Genomic DNA, 20872 nt, shown 5'->3' with positions numbered 1-20872 from the left:
TACAAAAGATTTAATTTTAAAAATTAATTTTAAAAAATAATTTAATTTATGAATAATTAATATTGTGTAAAATAAATGATTACTAAATAACTTGCAAAGCAATATATAAAAATTACTTATAAAATACAGTCAATGTGATCTTTGGCATTGCATTTCACTGACCAGCGCTTCAGAATCGGGAGAATATGATGAAATTCCTGCTTGCAAGCAATCGGCAAGGTGTTCATCTGTAAGTCATGATCCATATTTTGATTTAATGATATTCATTGTCAAAAGTAAGGATTCACACAAGTATATGTGGAAATAAAAAACGACTTTTTTTATATGCTGCTCTTTTTAAAAAGGGAAATTTATTTCTGTATTCCAGAATTTCCCGTTTTTCAGATTCAGATATAATAGTTTTGAGGATAATGTGATTCTGGAGATCCAAAATTTCTATCTCCTTACTTGAAAAAATTTTGAAATGTATGTTGCGATTTCGGTTACGTTTATTTGGCTGGCCAAAGGATTTACAAAAAAAGGTGACTATAAGCTCCTTATGATATTAAATTGTTGAAAGCGCTTTTCAAATTGATCTTGAAGTAATTGGAAGTTGATGACAAATGTTGATTAGTCAATTTCATTGTTGTCTATCATTTTTTTCATGTTTGAAAAATGCACAAGAGACTTCATTTTCAAATGTGATATCCACAAAACCAGCTTAGCTCTGAACGAGATCATAATCATTCTTGATATATGTTTGTCCTTCCCTGCAGCTAAACTATTTAGTTTTTCTATTATGTCTGTTACGAAAGACAAATCTGCTAGCCGAAGAGGATCTCTAAGTTCTAAAAATATTTGATTTTTGGCAGCAAGATAATTTTTTATTTCTTCAATTAAATTTATAAATCTATCAATATATCAGTGGGGATGCAGGTGTTTCTCCTGCGAATTCTATATTGGTTGTGTTTATCATCAATATTAAAAAAGCAAAAAAATTTGCATAGCATTTTATGGGAAAACGGAAATATTTTATCGTTAGGCACAAACAGGGGGCACACCAAAACCGATCGACGGGCGCCATGGTGACCGTGGGAGAGTAGTGCAGGTGTCTCCAGGGCCCGACTTAGCCTAATTGGGACCCCCTTTGCTTTACTACTTCAGTAATGAAGAACCGAGGTATTTAAATTTTTCTCCTCACTGTAGGTAACAAACTACTATACTACTTTTTTTTACAAAAAAAGTAGCACTCTGCACTTTAAACCACGAATAAATGTAGTGACTACAGTAGTTTCACAACTTGTAGTGCTCTAATTCCGACCACTGAGTTCCAAGGATTTAAATTATGATTGCAACCTATTAAGAAAGTTCATATATTAATTACACTTTGCATTCAGAAGCAGTGTTAGAACCTGTTACGCTACTAAAAATTTAACGAGTGCAAGTAATTATAATTATAATTGTGTCTTAAAGTCACGAATATGATTTTAATTTATGTCTGGTATTGAAAAGCCGATCTATGTTTGGGTTTACGTCTATCAATGTTCTATTGCTAGTTTTTTTAATTTCGAACCCAGCCTAGAAGACAAAGAAAGTTCTAGATCGAGAATTGGGATAAACTAGAAAAATTTTTTGATAGAATTTTATATGGAGAGGAAAACCATGAGAATCTCTAACGGAGCCTTAATGGCAAAGGAATTCTAACCTTTGATCATTTGATTTAATTATAATTGTAAATGATAATGATATTCGTTTTATTTATAATTATTTATTCTGATCGTATCTTATACTAACCAGAAATCCGGTTGGCCTATACTCGTGCAAATCCAGAAGCCCCTTTAAAGACGAAAAAAAAATGTCCATTTTTGGATTATTTATTTAGACAATAAAAATCAGAACTTTTTTTTTACTCCGTCTACTATATGGAATTAGCAATTAATATTCCAAAATATTAAGTGAAGGGGCCGGGATAGCCTGTTTGGTAGGGCACTGGGCCCATGTCCAAGAGGTCGTGGGTTCGACCCCTGCCGGCCGAACACTCCCCGTGTAGTAAATGGTGACTGGTGCACACTAAATCTGCCGAGTCACAAAGTCCTCCATGTTCCCATAACAAATCATATCTCTGGGGTACTGATTCAGGGGTTTCCTTGTCTTCTGGATTGGGTTCAAAAGTACAAGACTACGGAGTTGAACATTAGTAGTCGAAAACCCAAAAATTGGGTCGACTGTTCAACGACGGTTATAATATAAAATAAAATATTAAGTTAATACTTTTCAAAGAAGGACAAAATTACAGTATTTATGAAAAGAAACTATTATAAGTTTTGTTGTTTGCACTTTCATTATATAAACAAAGTAATCGTTTCTTTCTTTGAGGTGTGAGGTATTAAAAAGAGCAGAACGGTAAAGGAAAGAACATGATAAAAAGTAAAAAAAAAATAATAACAATTTGCCTCCAAAGACGTGTGATATAAATTAAAGGAGGAATTGAGTGTAGTAAATTCACAAATATTGTGATTCATTTTAAGAACTTTTAATACGAACTCATAAATGTAAACGTATTTTTTCCATCTATATTTATTTTTTTTAAAACTATCAGACTTTGTTTATCATCGAAAGCAAACCACAAACCCCTTTGAGAACCTCGTTTTCCTTTTAAAGATTGAAAATTAGCAAAATATAAAATGCTTTATTTTAATTACAAAGTAATTTAAAAACAATTCTTACGCTTATCAATGAAGCTCATTGAATTTAAGATAATTTGAGAAGAAAATACTTCTGAATAATTATTTATTATTTTCTATTATTTATGGCAAAATTTAAATTACAGAATAAATTATTTTAAATGGCAAAATTAGAATAAAATCTATGGAGTAGTTCATAAGAACAAATTTTAAGCATACGGTTTTTTTAAATTGGATAACTCAGAAACCGTTTAACCGATTTCGTTCAAATTTTGTCTCATTTAAAGTTACATGCTTAAAAAAGATGTAAAAATTTACACATCATACAATTTTAAAAAAATTCACAATTATTGAACGAAATAATGAAAAAGAATTTTTTTTTTTTTTGGAAAATATTAAATTTCATAATTGTGTGAAAAAATGTTTTGGCTTGCTTGATAAGTCCGCGAAATACGGAAAAAGAAAAATTAATATTAAGGGACCCAAACGTAAGTCTAAATTATTGGAACCCTATTTTCCACAATTATGGCTACTTTGGTGGACAAAAATCTATATCCGTTAACAAAGAAAAAAAGTTTTGTTAATTAGAAGAAAGTGCGTTTTTTTGTTGTCTGATTTCGTTACTTAATAGTTAACACTAATTCATTAACATATTAAGTTCCGAGTCAAAGCCCTATTAATTTAAACTAAGAATTAATACTTGAAGTATGTATAAATCAACTCTTAATTTATAATTTAAAGAGTAAAAATTTCAGCAGTGTGTGTATAATATTGTTTTTAGAGAGATGGCCCCAGAGAAAAGTAATAATCCGTTGACCACAAAATCGTCGATTCGTTTCTGATTTAGTGTGGCTTATTTATCAGATTAGCAATCAATTTAATCTGACACAATTCGTAGGCAATCATTAAAAATAAACAGTTTTAAAGTACGTTTATTATTTTTTTTTAAATAACTTAGTGAAATCAGTGTTCTCAAATATTCATTCTAAATTTGAATTTTTGGATAATTCAAAAATTTTTTTACCTTCTCCTCTGAATTCGAATCCCTTTTGAGTGTATGTGGGTATTAAATAAATGAAATTATTCTTTAAAAGTGGGGAATATCATTACTATTCTCATCACTTTTATTATTTTTTTAAGCAAGCACTTTAAAAAAAAAACTGTGATTTAAATATCTTTATTTTTAAGCGCAGTGTCAAAGAAAGTTACATGTTTTTTATTAGAGTTATAAAATCGCTTTAAAATTGTTTCATAGAAATAAAAAATTAAAAGAAAATTTTTGCTTGAGAATGAAAACGATATTTTAAAAGACACCTGACTCCTGCATTGAAATTTGATGAGTAAGTTAAACATCTGCTAGCAAAAGAGGCATATCGTATTGAAAGAAATGAGGACCCCGTTTTGAAATGGAACAAAACTAGATGCTTAAATAAAAATAGTCAGATGAGAATGTGGTTTTTAAAATGTGTTTCAGTTGTACCGCAAATAATGATTTAAATTTGATTTAAAATAATTTCGATCACCGTGATTTATAAATTCTTTTTTGCATTAAGCTTCTATCACCTCGTCGTTGTTTTTCTTTCTTTTTTTTAGTGTGATTCATTCCACAATTTCAATTTATAGTGTGATAAATATTTAAAACTATCACATTTTTAGTCAACCTAAATAAAGTTGTTATTAAAATCCATTTGATTTATTATTATTTGTTAACAGGAACTGGTTTACAGGAGGGTATTCGAGGTGCGTTCTCAAAACCCCTACACGAGCTTGTAAGAAAAGTTTTGTTCGAGAATTAAAAATGAGAATTTAGTTTTTTAAAAAGAATATTTTTCTCTTTAAGTTTAATCGGTGTATGATTATGTTATTAAGCGTTAAAGTTAACTTTCAAGCTATTTACATTATATTGTCAACGTTATTTTAAAATGATAAATATATTTAACGTGAGTTGCAAAAAATTGTGTTAGATACGAGATAGATTGTTATGATTCATAAAATTATTACCTCCAATAAATTGAATACTAAGTGCTTTTTGAAGAAAATAATGAATTTTACAAATGATATTTCAGAATGCAATCGATACTTTGATCGACGTCATTCTCACCAACATCTTTAACTATGTCAAATAAATTTAAGAAATTTTTTTCCCGTCATAGTTAAGCTAAATTCGAATTTCTGTGTGATGTACTTTTAAATAAAGCTCCAGATTGTAGTTACAATTTGTAGTTCTTTAAGAATTAACTGTTGACTATAATTTTATTTTATTTTATAACCGTCGTTGAACAGCCGAACCAAATTTGGGTTTATGACTACTAATGTTAAACTCCGTAGCCTTGTTATTTTGAACCAACCAAATCCAGAAGACAAGGGAACTCCTGGATCAAGTATCAGGAGAAATTTGCCTTTGTGGAGGACTTTTTGATGAAGCTAGCCAGCATTTGCGTTATATGGAGATGAAAGCCACAAAAACCTACCACGGTTAGCCTGTGGGCAAAGAGACTCTAATCCATGATCCATCTACAACTGAGGATATTTTACATCAGCACTGTACAGGAAACTATTTTATTATTTTTATTTTATAACCGTCGTTGAAAGCCGACCCTACTAATGTTCATCTCCGTAGCCTTGTAATTTTAAACACAATCCCGAAGACAAGGGAACTGCTAGATCGAGTATTGGCTTAAATTTTGCCTTCGTGAAGGGCTTTTTGATGGAATTAACACGCGTTTGCTTTACATGGAGAAGAAGACCATTAGAACCTCTCACGGTTAGCCCTCTAACCCATGATCTGTCTACCACTGAGGATATTTCGCGTCAGTACTGTGGTCGGTGCAAGCCATCTCGGAGTTCGAACCCGGTTCACCCTCATTGGAAGGCGAACGCTCGATCCCCTGAGCCATCGGGGCTGAACAAGGAACTATTTTATTTAATATAACCGTCGTTGAACAGACGACCCAATTTAGGGTTTACGACTACTAATGTTCAACTCCGTGGAATTGTAATTTTAAACCCATTCAGAAGACAAGAAAACTCCTGGATCGAGTATTGGGAGAAATTTTGTCTTCGTAGAGGACTTTTTGATGGAGCTCACCCGAATTTGCGTCACACGGAGAGGAGGACCACGTGAACCTCCCACGATTAGCCTGACGGCAAGGGTCCGTCGGCCATGATCCGTCGACCACTGAGGATATTTCATGTCAACACTGTGGTCGGTGCAAGCCGGATGCGGAATTCGTATCGACTGGGATTAACGTTTTGCGGCATTTTCAGAAAATAAGCAAAGACAGCGGTTGCTTTAGATAGGCTAAACTTGACCTAACAGTGACGAGTAACTGCTAAAAACTCATCAGCTATGAAAATAGTATATTATTCGCAAAAAAGACATCATTTCATATAACCCTACGAAAAACAGCCAAATGTAAACCTAAGAAAACAATGCCTAAAACCGAAACTGAGAGCAGGATACTTTAAATGTAGGTTTTACACAGTCATATTTCCATATTCAAGGAAGATTGGTTTGAACTGTTTTGAAAAGCGCCTTTAACCGTTCCCTCTGCGGATCCAGAGAGAATTTCGGTCGCCGAGAGTGGTGTCCTCCTCTCCTAAATTGATAGATTCCATTTATCTTCAAAATTGAAATTAGCAACCATATGCTTTTTAAAAATAAAATTATGAATTGAATAAATATAATTTTATTTTAAAAAAGATACTTCCGATTTTAATGAAACTATAGAAGTCTTGTTGTTGTTGACTCTAATGCCACTTGCCAGTATCCAAACCTGCTGGAAGTCAAGTGAAGGAAGTCAATTCTATTGAAAACCCATTCGAGCGCGAATTAGAAGAAATTAAAAACCATAGGGAGGTTTATAATATTCTATACTCTCCTAAAAAGAGTACTCCAATCTAGAAACGCAAAAGTATAAGGCGTTCCGAACTTAAAAGGCTACGATACCTTTTCCGGCCAGAGATTTTTCTAAATTATTCTCACTCTCAGCAAATGTCATCCTCGCAGGAGATGCCAAACACACATTTTGGAATAATAATTCTAACAATGTGTATCGTAAAAATCTGTTAAACAGGCCTAAAAGCACCGGCATCAGGATTGTAGCCCCCTTCCAAACATATATTCGAAAAACATATACATATGATAAGAAATACGTAAAAAATATTTTATTCTGTCCTTGTTACTCTCTATATATAGATAGCACACGTGTCGCTAAGATCGATGATGGTGTAAAATACGATATGAGGACGGAAAGAAATTTCTGTATGGCCTACATTTAATGTATAGTATTGTCTACTTTGCTTATAGGCATTCCTCTACATTGCTTTCTAATTATTATTAATAACTGGTTTTTAAGGGGGAATCATTTGGTGGACACTTTAATAATTTTTATAATTTTTGAGTTCAAATGACAATTTTGATACTAATACCAAATTAAAGGATAGGTGTCGAAATTTCGAAAAATATATACACATGCTGAGAATACACATATGAAAATATATACACATGTTTTGCTATTTTTACTTTTGATTTAGATCTTTTTTCTTTTCTTAAAAAAAATCATGGAATTCATTCAATTTAAATTACGATTTTTTTTAAAGAAATTGTAATTACGAAAATTTCTAATGCAAAAAATACTGTTTCTTTTATCGCTTATTACTTTTTGAATTCCGATCAATCTAAAACTCTAACTGAGATTTTGTTTACCTTCCATTTATTTAACCTTACTTCACTCCAAATTAACTTTATTATTATTATTAATAATCGCATACAATCTGAAATAGTTGATTTAATAAATAATGTTCCACCATCTTTTATCTTTTTCACAATTAAAGAAACCAAGTAAACAACTTTAAAAGCAGAAAAATAATAATCCAATAAAGAAAAAATAAATAAAGAAAGAAAAAACTTTATCAAAATCATTATTGAAAAATGTGAGATTATCATTTACTCTTCGCATTTTTAAAGATTCTGCAGTTGATGTATGATCTGAATTGAGAATTGAGTTTTTAATTTACCCGGCAATAGGTTAGCAGATTTTAAAAATTTGTTAACGTTGTTTTCGCAAATTTCTTAGTAAAAATGTTCCGTTTTGCTTTGCAGTTAGCATTTATGTTTCATTCAATTTTTGTTATGTCGTTGTGAATGATAATAAATCCAGGTTTTATAAAATATGTGTCTGACATAAAGAGTAAAAAATAATGTTTAAAAAATCTTGTTAAAAATGGATTTAAAAAAACACGTAATGTAAAAAATTCAAGATAAAATTTGAACTAAAAAAAGCTATTGAAATCGAGCGAATCACTATTGTGTAACGCAGGACTCAAAGCAACATAACTTGTTAGGCAATTCGAAGAAAACAGAAAACTTTTGAAAGGCGATTATAATATACACTTTTAAGTTTCATTAGACAGTGATTTTCTATTAATTTTGATGTTTTTCAATCCACCTTCATCATGAACGATTAGAAAATTTTGATAACCTTTTTATTTACCCGATTTAATATGATTCATATTCTTTTGATCAATTTAACTTTACATTATTTCCATGAATGTCTAAATTTCAGAAGCGGCGAAGCACGTCATTCGCTAATTTCAGAGGAAAATAAAGTTTTTTTACATAAAAACACGCGCCGACCAGCCTGTGTAGGGGGCACGGAACTGTCCTTGCATCATAAAGGTTCTGGGTTCGAATCCAGGGCAAGGCATGAATGTTCTTTCCTTCTCTGTACTATCTGTCTTCACTGTGGGAGCGACGTTGGCCCACCTAATATGGTGCCCCTGAAAGAGAGGCCAACAAAATCGCTCTGTGTATGCCTGAATTGACGTATGTTAACACAGGTGGGCATTGGAAAAAAAAATAGTTTCAAAGTTAGAAGAAAAAAAACATTTTTTCCCTGTATTTCTAATTTCAGACGGGGCCAAACTCAATATTGACCCTTTAATTAAGTTTCAAAAGAAAATAAAGTTATTTTTTTGAAAATAACTTCAAAATTGTAAAAAAAAAATTATTTTTTAAAATTACCAATTTTAGGAGACTATTTTAGCAGCTAATGTTCAAATTTCAGGAGGAACGAAATATGTTCTTCATTCCCTCACTTAATTTTCAGACTGTTCCCTCTGCCCAACCCCCCGGGTTATCACTTCATGAAGTGTTGGTCATGGCAGACAAGTATAAACCGAACAATAAAGCCTTTATTCTCCTAATAATAATGATGCCCAGCGCATGCATTAAGGCAGTGGTTCACAAACTGGAGGCGATTTCTATCCTCAATAGGGTAATGAGTATTAAAAAGGAAATAAATTAAAATAAGGATAAAAAGTAAGCGAAAATAGAAATAGAAAATTTATGCGAAACCAATCATTCAGATGAAGAATTATGAATTGTATAAAATAAATTAAAATGTCTGAACTTACTCGCATATTTTGGGTTAAAAGAAGATCTGTCAGCCAGATTCTCTCAGAACAAAGAATTTTCTTGAATGCGGATCTCTGACGAAAATTCATATTAAACTAAAAGCACAAAGAATTCATTGTTAAAACAAATAATAGAGTTTTCAAATTTTAATTATGAACGCATTCAATTAAAATAAATATATCTATTAATTTTTAAAAAAATAAATATAAGATAATAAGAAGAATTGAGAGTAATATAATATAGAATTAATAATATAATGTAGAATTAAGAATAAATTCAATAGAGAGGGAAGAAAGATGGCAGTCAACATTTAGAGGGAGGGTGGCGATAAGCCAAAAAATGTAGGCGTTATTTGGCTAATATTTCTCGTTCAGGAAATACCTTTATCAGGAAGTAGTTTTTATCAAAAGTTAATTATTTTTATTACTTAAAAATTTAAGCAAAAGGGGTCAAATATTTTTCAAAATATCAAATTTTAGAAAAATTCGTATTTTTAAAATTAGAAGAATTATTCGAAGAATTTCGTTCAAAAAGATTCCAACCTATAGACTGCCCTCCTGACCAATATATTCGGACCATAATTCCTAGATTGAAGCTACTCCCTATATTTGAACGATATTAATCCGAATGCGAAAAAGTAGAATGTTTATTCTGAGAAAATACGTTTTCTTGTCTAATTTTGTAACTTAAGAAAATTGCTAAGAGTCTATTAATATTATAAGAAAACACTTGTTTTCGGCTTTTCATCATGGAAACTGCGGTTTTTTAAAGGGTATATGGAGCCCAATAAAAATTCCAAAGATAAATTTAAAAATATATGTACATATAGAATAAACAAAAACTTTTTTGATAAAAAGATTGGCATTATATTGAAGATTGAATTACCATATATTTTTATTAAACGCTACAGATGCCGTAAAGGATATAAAATCATAAGAAAACATATTTTCCCTAGAGCTGCGTTTCCCAATTTTTTCCGGCTACAGAACTTTTAAGTGATTGATGTGGCGGAACACCTGTTTAAAAAACAAAAAAATAGTTTTGAAGTGAAGAATTGATTTTTGTTATCGTTCAAACAATAATAATTTTAAAATTATGCATAAACTAAAAATGAATAAAATAAGCAGAATTTCAGGAAAAAACAAACAAATAATACAAACATTGAAAATGGCTATTAGAGAAACACTTTTCTTTACAAATAAACAAATATTTTTTTAGTGTTAAAGGTTTATTGGAAAATATTATTGTGTTTATTATAAAAAAAAGAAGAAAAAAAAACGATTCCAAGAGACTGAGGTGGTATGTTTATTATTTGATTAAAAACACTTCATTGCTTTAAAATTATACTCTGATCCCGACTGGCCAGTGGACACCTGAAAAGCATCACATTTTCTACTAATCAAAAGACCTTTCCTCTTTGCCCTAAATGCCAACAAAACCAGGCATCACCTGAGCACATCTTGAACTGTTTAGGGCTGGACTGGAACGACATTCATTCCTCTCCCATTCTGGTTTCGGATTTTCTTAATGTCAACGGATTTATTGATCTGGTCTGACCCCGTCAGACCAGATGGGAATCAGCAACAACAACAACAAAATTATACTGATTTGAAATAACAGTTTCCCGCACTCAAAATTGGCGCTCATTTTCAAGACTTGCCAGACGTAAATGATACGAAACAAAGGCAATTTGAATTATGAAACGTTACGGGTCCAACGTAAAATGGAATAATAAAGGTGGGAAACAAAACTGAAAGCTATTTTTTTAATTTCGAGTTATTTTTTAAAACTGCGATTTTTTCAGTGACATTTTGCTTGAATAATTCAGTGGAAATAATTAAAATATGAAATAAATAATAATTTGATATAAATATAATATTAGGTTTCTAAAATTGTTACTACATTATTTGAATTTTATTTTATAACCGTCGTTGAATAGCCGACCTATTTGTACCTCACTTCTAATGCTCAACTCCGTAGCCTTGTAATTTTGAACCCAATCCAGAAGACAAGTGAACTCCTGGATCAAGTATTGGGAAAAATTTGCCTTCATAGAGGACTTTTCTATGGAACTAAACCACATTTGCGTTACATGGAGAGGAAAACTTACCACAGTTAGCCTGACTGCAAGGGGAGTCTAACCCATGACCCGTCTACCATTGAGGATATTTTACGTCAGCAAGCAGAATGTTGAATTCGTATCGACCAGCCATTGATGGGATTCGAACCCGGTTCTCTCATTGGAAGGCTCTATCCCCTGACGAATCACGATTCAATTTAATCGAATTGTCTTAACTCTCGACCTTCCACGGAACACGCCTTTTTTCCGACGAATTTTTGACTCAAATTATAAGGAATAACCACAATTTTAAAAATACGGTACAACAAGTTTGTTAATTTGAGACCTTGAGCTGCGAATTGCTAATTTTATTCTTTGCATCCCTTTTTCATTGCATCGAATCAGAATATATTTTCGAAGAATTAAAAAATAGTTTTGATTATTTACTAAATTTAATATTTGAACATTTTTGTCTTGTCAGATAAAATATATATATTACAATTTTCACGTATCGTTTTATATTGGAAGATGATTCCTTCTTTGTTCAAAGCCTTTTTAAATAATTTCAGAAAAATATTTTACTATTTATCAATTACTTTTGAAATTTTAAGCACATTCGAATTGGATTTTTTTTTCCTTTACCTTGTGTGGAAAATGTAATTATTTCCGCATCTGCATTGCTTAAAACTACCGATAGTTCAAATATTAATAGTTTTTCAGTGCTTATTTTTTAAATTTTACTCAATGTTTTATATTATATTTTAAATGCATCGTTCAATTAAAATTCCTAAGATGGATGGTCGCAATGCGGTATAAAAATAAATCAGTGGTCAAGTAAAGAATTCCCGCTACAACCCGTAGTGGGTCATGGGGGATAAGACTGCACAATTTCGTGACCAACGTCATGATTGTGGCAATATGGTAGACACTACGCACATGCCCCCTTTACTTTACACACCATCTGATATCTATCGATCTGAAGCTGAGGGGGCTTCAAACCGCCTCTGGGAATCGAACCTTAGCTCTTCTCAATGACTGCCTTAGCCGGTGAGCCATCACGGCTCAAAACAGTGTTAGGAGAATTCCGATAATTTGCACCAATTTTTGCTGTTATGAACCAATCCACTTCAAATTTGTTCAAACGTTAGGAGACATTCCCGCCGGACCAAACTGTCAACTTTAAAATTACCCCCGAGCACCGATTGGGGAGCTTTTCATAGCAATAGTAGATACATATTAGATAAGGCCGGGATAGCTTGGTATGTTAGGTGCTGGACTCAGTTTTATGAAAACGGGAGTTCGAATCCAGCCGGCCGGTGAAGTAAAATGGTGACTGTTGCACGTTAAATCTGTTGGATCACGAAGTACTCCATGCTCTCATAAAAAATCAAAACCTCTGGGGGTACTCAATTGGAGATTGATGGTTCTCCGGTTCAGGTCAAAATTATGATCTGTGTTTGTATGAATGGGTCCGTCCTATAAACGGGTGTGGCAGAAGTCAAATTCTTGGCCACAGTTGGCGCCACTAGAAAACAAGAACGATCCTACCCCCTCTGCCTATATGGCTGACTACAGCAACAATACATAAGATATTCATCTATCAATTCTAATAGATAAATATTTTTATAATAGCTGCATTGAGATAAAGTTGACGACCTCTCCCAGATCGAACTTTTCTATAGAAGTATTTTAAACAAAACGCTCTAGCGGAAAAGACTAGGAAGCTTTTTTCATGCAGAAGAAACAAGTTGCTGTTACGTTTTTCGGTTTTACACGTTTTCACTGTTATTTTTGAACATCTTGTGATAGATTATAGTAGAATTAAAGTAATGACAGTGCGAAAAAAAAAAACAACACCTGGAATAACTTTTAATCTAATAACAGCATTTTTAAGTTCTTGTACTTAATAGTTCAAGGGACTGGGGTGATCTTAAATCTGTTAATTAGTTAGTGCAGATGAGTTACGAAATCAGATACAAAAACGTATTTTCTCTGAATAACAATTTTTCTACGGATTATGATTATTGACTCCCAAAATAAAGGGGATTGCTGGAAAATAGAGTCCTAAAGTTTGGTATGGGGATCTCCTTATTGCTAATTTTGCGTATTTCGTCCTAAAACGTTTTAAGAAAATAAAATAAAATTTAATTAATAGTATGAAAAGAAAGACAAGTGTACATCGAATGTTCTTCAGCCACCTGAAAATGGCGTCAAATGATTTCAGTCGGCACTGATTATCTGGCATATGTGATGAAAACAATCGATTTTGCAGCAAAAAGAGTTTTCATTTTTCGTTGATGTTGTTGTCGTAGGCAAATGGTGCGATTATTATTGTTTTTCAGTGGCGCCATTTATGGCCAAGAATTTGACTTCGTCCATACCCATACGTCCCACCCGTTTACAGGGTGAATTCATTCATTCTTCCACACATCGTAATTTTCACCTGAGCCAGAGAACGATCAATCTCCAATTCAGTACCCTCAGAGGTATAATTTTTTATGGGAACATGGAGGACTTTACGACTCGATAGATTTAATTTGCACCATTTACTACAAAGGGAGTTTTCGGATGGCTACATTCGAACTCCCGTTCTCATGAACGTGGATCCAGCGTCCTGCCAACCAGGTTCATTCATCGTTACAACACCGGTACTGTAAAAAAAATGCATGGAAATTTTCTGCAAAAATTATAGCAATTTTTTACAATGTGCTAGTTGCAAACTCAAAAAAACTTTTCGAAACACTTAATACATTAAATAATTCATTGGATTCCACAAATAAGAAACACACTCTCATCAAGTTCTAAAAATCTTACTATTTTTACGAAAGAACACACACCTATAAAGCTGTTAAAACCAGTGTAAAGGTTTCATTACTTAAAAACAAGCTCATTTGAGAACATTTAAATATATTTTAAATTCATTCACGCTTACAATTAAACTGAAGCACGTATGAATGCAATAAGTAAGCGGTAAGTATAAATGGAATGTCTTGTATAAAGTGTGTGTGTGTGTGTTTGTTTTTTTACTCTTAAGTTTCATAAATTCAATTTTCAACCTGTCAGGTTATATATTTCCTAAATCGTTGGTCTAACTGAGAAAGTTTTCGTGATTTTTTTCTCTTCGTAACAAGGTACAAGATGGTTTTACTGAAATAGTTTCTCATTGATAAGAAATTGCACCATCAGAAAGGTTCCTAATTTGACATTAAAATCGAATTACAGAATTTATCATTAAAATCGAAAATCTTCTTTTTAGTTTTCTATTCAACGTTGGTATTACAAAAAACAATCAATTCTACTTTTTAATTTTTAGAATATCGTTTTAAATGACAATTTATTTTATTTCACTTTAAATTTATTTTATGTTAGATTATGTCTTTAACTCCCGATTTTTAGGTTATCCGGTGATTCTTTTAAAAATTTCATTTTTAGTGCTCTATTTTTTTTTAAAAAAAAAAGATAAAATTGATGAATCCCAAAAATATTCCTTATTTTTATTTCCTTACTTTTTGCTTTAGCAGAATATTTTTTTTTAAGAGAAATAAAATTTTATTCACACATTTTATTCTTTATTGTATTTAATATTTATTTTCAGCAGTAAATTATTGTAGATTTATAGTTTGTCCCTAACCCAGGAGTAGAATTATATCTAATGTTCGGCTACAAAATTCATTGCAAATGTTGTATATGGATTATGAGATCGGTCGAACCATAGAGGGTTTTCTTCATTATTATGCTGCCATTGCAAGTTTTCCAATGGAAAAAAACAGTAACTTTTCTTTTCTTCGTTGTAATCAAAATTAGAAAGTGTTAAACATTGGTTGCCACGAATTTATGGTCAACGCCGATGATAAAATAAACATAGCATTTTTACATACAGTTCAGTTAAATTCTAACAATCATAATCATTGCAAAGTTCTATATTTTAATAAATAAAAACTTTATTATTATTTTTTTTATTAAAAGTGTAAGTTTAATTGAAACCAGGGGGAAATAAACAGGATTCTATCACCGTTGTTACGTGTAAATTTACAACAAAATCTATGCATTATTTTTTTAAATATTAAATAAGAGTAAAACTTGCTCAGGCTCTAATTTTCCTGAAATTGGCGTAAATTTTTTAGTTTTTGGTAACCCTTTAAGATGACGTTGAATCCCGTTCAAAACAAACTAATTCAAATTAATTTTTAAATTTTATCCTATATACTTAATTGGTTCCTATTTTACTTGGTTTAAAAAATTTTCACATGGAATCAACAAAAAGGATAATATTCATCTAAAATATTAAATTACTAAGTATATTAAATTACTTAACTAAATTATCACAATAATTCCAATAATGTGTATCGCAAAAATCTGTTAAACTGGGCTAAAAGCACCTGCAACAGGATTGTATCCCCCTTCCAAACACATATACAAAAGCATGTATGGGTGATTCTTTTTAAACATGACAATTCGAACCAAAAAATTTCTTCAAATTTAAAGTCTTCGAAATAATCTAAAAATTTTTTTTTATACTTCTTTAGTTACATTTATTAATATCTTACCGACAGCAGTGTAGTTTATTGACATTAACTCGAGAAAAAAAAATAGAAATTCGCCAAATATTGAATGCCAGGAAAATGACATATTAGCTTAGAAGTTTTAAAAATAGTAATTTTAAGTTAATAGTAACTCAACTTGAGCCTTATGTTAGATGGACCATAAATTGCTTAAATTAATTATTTTTATCCGCTGTGGAAAGAATCAATTTTTTTTTTGTTGCTAATATGTACAGAATAAATTTGTGTATAATAATCAATCATTAAATAAATAAATAACTTTGATTACATCCAACCATATTACAATCATACATAAACTTGGTATTAGGTTAATATTTGCTTTTCCGCCTTACAGTATTAGCAGTTAAAAAAATTTGGTAACACTTCAATATCCTGGATTTCATAAGCCAGGAAAATGACAGCCAGGACAATGACAAATTAGCCATTTTGTAGCATATAACTTTACTTTAATATAATATTTTGGCCTAAGACGTTTACATTCTGCAGAAAACAACAGGATTTCTTGAAATAACTCAGATAAATCTATGTAGTTTATGTTATTAATGATTTTAAGAAGCCAGGAAAATGACAACACAAAAACCTACTCATCTTGAAAAAAAATTTTGAAATAGGTTTTGAACCAGAAAATTGATTCTTTATTCCTGCAACAAGACGTGTTCATATAGGAGGGTCCCTAATAAATCTATTAACTTAAGATATTGATTGCTGACTCTATCTATTTTGGTTATAAACCACTAAATAAGAGTAGCCAGGAAAATGACAGATTTTCTTGGGACAAACAAATTACTGACAGAAAAAATTATTTTAAACGAAGTTTTTGTAAATAATACCCTCTGCGTATATTCTAGAAATGCTTACATTGGTTGAGGTAAAAAAAATTAGATATTGAAAATGCTATGGGAAATTTTGAAGCTAGTTATTATTGGAAACATTGTTTGGGACATGCCTGGAAAATGACATTTTGAAGTTCAATTAAATTTTTTAACTATACAAAACAGTCAATGCTAGTGCTAAGTCATTTTAAAATGCTAATAGCAATGCAATTTATAATTTTTTTTAAAAAAATTCTTTTAATATTATAGTATTAGATCTTGGAGCAAAGGACAGTGAATAGTCATATTTCGTAAGAATCACCCATACAGATATCCGAAAAACATATACATACGCTAAGAAATACGTATAAAATTTTTTTAAAGATTTTATTCTGTCCATGTCACTCGATTTATAATAGTTAGCACAGGTGTCGCTAGGATCGATGATGGTCTAAAATACAATATGAGGAGTAAAACAATTTCTGTATAGTATACATTTAAAATATACTAGCGTCTACTTCGACTGGGGGCATCCCTCTCCATCGCATTCAAATTATTATTAATAGCCAATTATAAGAAGATAATTTGGTGGACACTTTAGTAATTTTTTATAATTTTTGGGTTCAAATGACGACTTTGATACTAATACCATATCAAAGGAGAGGTGTCAAAATTTCGAAAAATATATACATATGCTGAGAAATCTGTATAAAGCATTTTTTGAAACTATTTTATTCTGTCCATGTCACTCGATTTATAATAGCTAGCACAGGTGTCGCTAAGATCGATGATGGTGTAAGTTACGATATAAGGAAGAAAAAAATTCTGTATGGCCTACAATTAATGTATACTATTGTCTACTTCACTTATAAGCGTTTCTCGCCATTGCTTTCTAAATATTATTAATAGCTGGTTTTAAGGGGATAATTTGGTGGACACATTAGTAAATTTTTTATAATTTTTAGGTTCAAATGACAACTTTGATACTAAAACCAGATCGAAGGAGAGGTGTCAAAATTTTGAAAAATATATACATATGCTGAAAAATCTGTAAAAAGCATTTTTTTAAAATATTTCATTCTTTCCATGTCACTCGATTTACAATAATTAGCACATGTTTCGCTAGGATCGATGATGGGCTAAAATACGATATGAGGAGGAAAACAATTTCTGTATAGAATACATTTAAAGTACACTATCGTCTACTTTGACTGGGGGCATTCCTCTTCATTGCATTCAAATTATTATTAGTAGCCGGTTATAAGGGGTTAATTTGGTGGACACTTCAGCAATTTTTTAAAATTTTTGGGCTCAAATGACGACTTTGATACTAATACCATATCAAAGGAGAGGTGTCAATACATATGCTGAAAAATCTGTATAAAGCATTTTTTAAAAATATTTTATTCTGTCCATGTCACTTGATTTATAATAGTTGGCACAGGTGTTGCTAAGATCGATGATGGTGTAAGTTACGATATAAAGAAGAAGAAAAATTCTGTATGGCCTACATTTAATGTATACTATTGTCTACTTCACCTATAGGCATTCCTCTCCATTGCATTCAAATTATTATTAATAGCCGGTTATAAGGGGTAGATTTGGTGGACACTTTAGTAATTTTTTATAATTTTTGGGTTCAAATGACAACTTTGATACTAATACCAGATCAAAGGAGAGGTGTCAAAGTTTCGAAAAATATATACATATGCTGAGAAATCTGTATAAAGCATTTTTTAAAACTATTTTATTCTGTCCATGTCACTCGATTTATAATAGCTAGCACAGGTATCGCTAAGATCGATGATGGTGTAAGTTACGATATAAGGAAGAAAAAAAATTCTGTATGGCCTACATTTAATGTATACTATTGTCTACTTCACTTATAGGCATTTCTCTCCATTGCTTTCTAAATATTATTAATAGCTGGTTTTAAGGGGATAATTTGGTGGACACTTTAGTAAATTTTTTATAATTTTTAGGTTCAAATGACAACTTTGATACTAAAACCAGATAGATCAAAGGAGAGGTGTCAAAATTTCGAAAAATATATACATATGCTGAGAAATCTGTATAAAGCATTTTATAAAAATATTTTATTCTGTCCATGTCACTCGATTTATAATAGTTAGCACAGGTGTCGTTGGATCGATGATGGTCTAAAATACGATATGAGGAGAAAAACAATTTCTGTATAGTATACATTTAAAGTATACTATCGTTCACTTCGACTGGGGCCATTCCTCTCCATTGCATTCAAATTATTATTAATATCCAATTATAAGGGGATAATTTGGTGGACACTTTAGCAATTTTTTATAATTTTTGGGTTCAAATGACAACTTTGATACTAATACCAGATCAAAGGAGAGGTGTCAAAATTTCGAAAAATATATACATATGCTGAGAAATCTGTATAAAGCATTTTATAAAAATATTTTATTCTGTCCATGTCACTCGATTTATAATAGTTAGCACAGGTGTCGTTGGATCGATGATGGTCTAAAATACGATATGAGGAGAAAAACAATTTCTGTATAGTATACATTTAAAGTATACTATCGTTCACTTCGACTGGGGCCATTCCTCTCCATTGCATTCAAATTATTATTAATATCCAATTATAAGGGGATAATTTGGTGGACACTTTAGCAATTTTTTATAATTTTTGGGTTCAAATGACAACTTTGATACTAATACCAGATCAAAGGAGAGGTGTCAAAATTTCGAAAAATATATACATATGCTGAGAAATCTGTATAAAGCATTTTATAAAAATATTTTATTCTGTCCATGTCACTCGATTTATAATAGTTAGCACAGGTGTCGTTGGATCGATGATGGTCTAAAATACGATATGAGGAGAAAAACAATTTCTGTATAGTATACATTTAAAGTATACTATCGTTCACTTCGACTGGGGCCATTCCTCTCCATTGCATTCAAATTATTATTAATAGCCGGTTATAAGGGGTAGATTTGGTGGACACTTTAGTAATTTTTTATAATTTTTGGGTTCAAATGACAACTTTGATACTAATACCAGATCAAAGGAGAGGTGTCAAAGTTTCGAAAAATATATACATATGCTGAGAAATCTGTATAAAGCATTTTTTAAAACTATTTTATTCTGTCCATGTCACTCGATTTATAATAGCTAGCACAGGTATCGCTAAGATCGATGATGGTGTAAGTTACGATATAAGGAAGAAAAAAAATTCTGTATGGCCTACATTTAATGTATACTATTGTCTACTTCACTTATAGGCATTTCTCTCCATTGCTTTCTAAATATTATTAATAGCTGGTTTTAAGGGGATAATTTGGTGGACACTTTAGTAAATTTTTTATAATTTTTAGGTTCAAATGACAACTTTGATACTAAAACCAGATAGATCAAAGGAGAGGTGTCAAAATTTCGAAAAATATATACATATGCTGAGAAATCTGTATAAAGCATTTTATAAAAATATTTTATTCTGTCCATGTCACTCGATTTATAATAGTTAGCACAGGTGTCGTTGGATCGATGATGGTCTAAAATACGATATGAGGAGAAAAACAATTTCTGTATAGTATACATTTAAAGTATACTATCGTTCACTTCGACTGGGGCCATTCCTCTCCATTGCATTCAAATTATTATTAATATCCAATTATAAGGGGATAATTTGGTGGACACTTTAGCAATTTTTTATAATTTTTGGGTTCAAATGACAACTTTGATACTAATACCAGATCAAAGGAGAGGTGTCAAAATTTCGAAAAATATATACATATGCTGAGAAATCTGTATAAAGCATTTTATAAAAATATTTTATTCTGTCCATGTCACTCGATTTATAATAGTTAGCACAGGTGTCGTTGGATCGATGATGGTCTAAAATACGATATGAGGAGAAAAACAATTTCTGTATAGTATACATTTAAAGTATACTATCGTTCACTTCGACTGGGGCCATTCCTCTCCATTGCATTCAAATTATTATTAATAGCCGGTTATAAGGGGTAGATTTGGTGGACACTTTAGTAATTTTTTATAATTTTTGGGTTCAAATGACAACTTTGATACTAATACCAGATCAAAGGAGAGGTGTCAAAGTTTCGAAAAATATATACATATGCTGAGAAATCTGTATAAAGCATTTTTTAAAACTATTTTATTCTGTCCATGTCACTCGATTTATAATAGCTAGCACAGGTATCGCTAAGATCGATGATGGTGTAAGTTACGATATAAGGAAGAAAAAAAATTCTGTATGGCCTACATTTAATGTATACTATTGTCTACTTCACTTATAGGCATTTCTCTCCATTGCTTTCTAAATATTATTAATAGCTGGTTTTAAGGGGATAAT

Source organism: Parasteatoda tepidariorum, chromosome 6 (genome assembly GCF_982258835.1).
Source record: "Parasteatoda tepidariorum strain Cologne lab strain chromosome 6, Ptep-v5.0, whole genome shotgun sequence".
Taxonomy (NCBI): domain Eukaryota; kingdom Metazoa; phylum Arthropoda; class Arachnida; order Araneae; family Theridiidae; genus Parasteatoda; species Parasteatoda tepidariorum.
The sequence above is the reverse complement of the archived record's forward strand: the minus strand, read 5'-3'. Positions refer to the sequence as shown.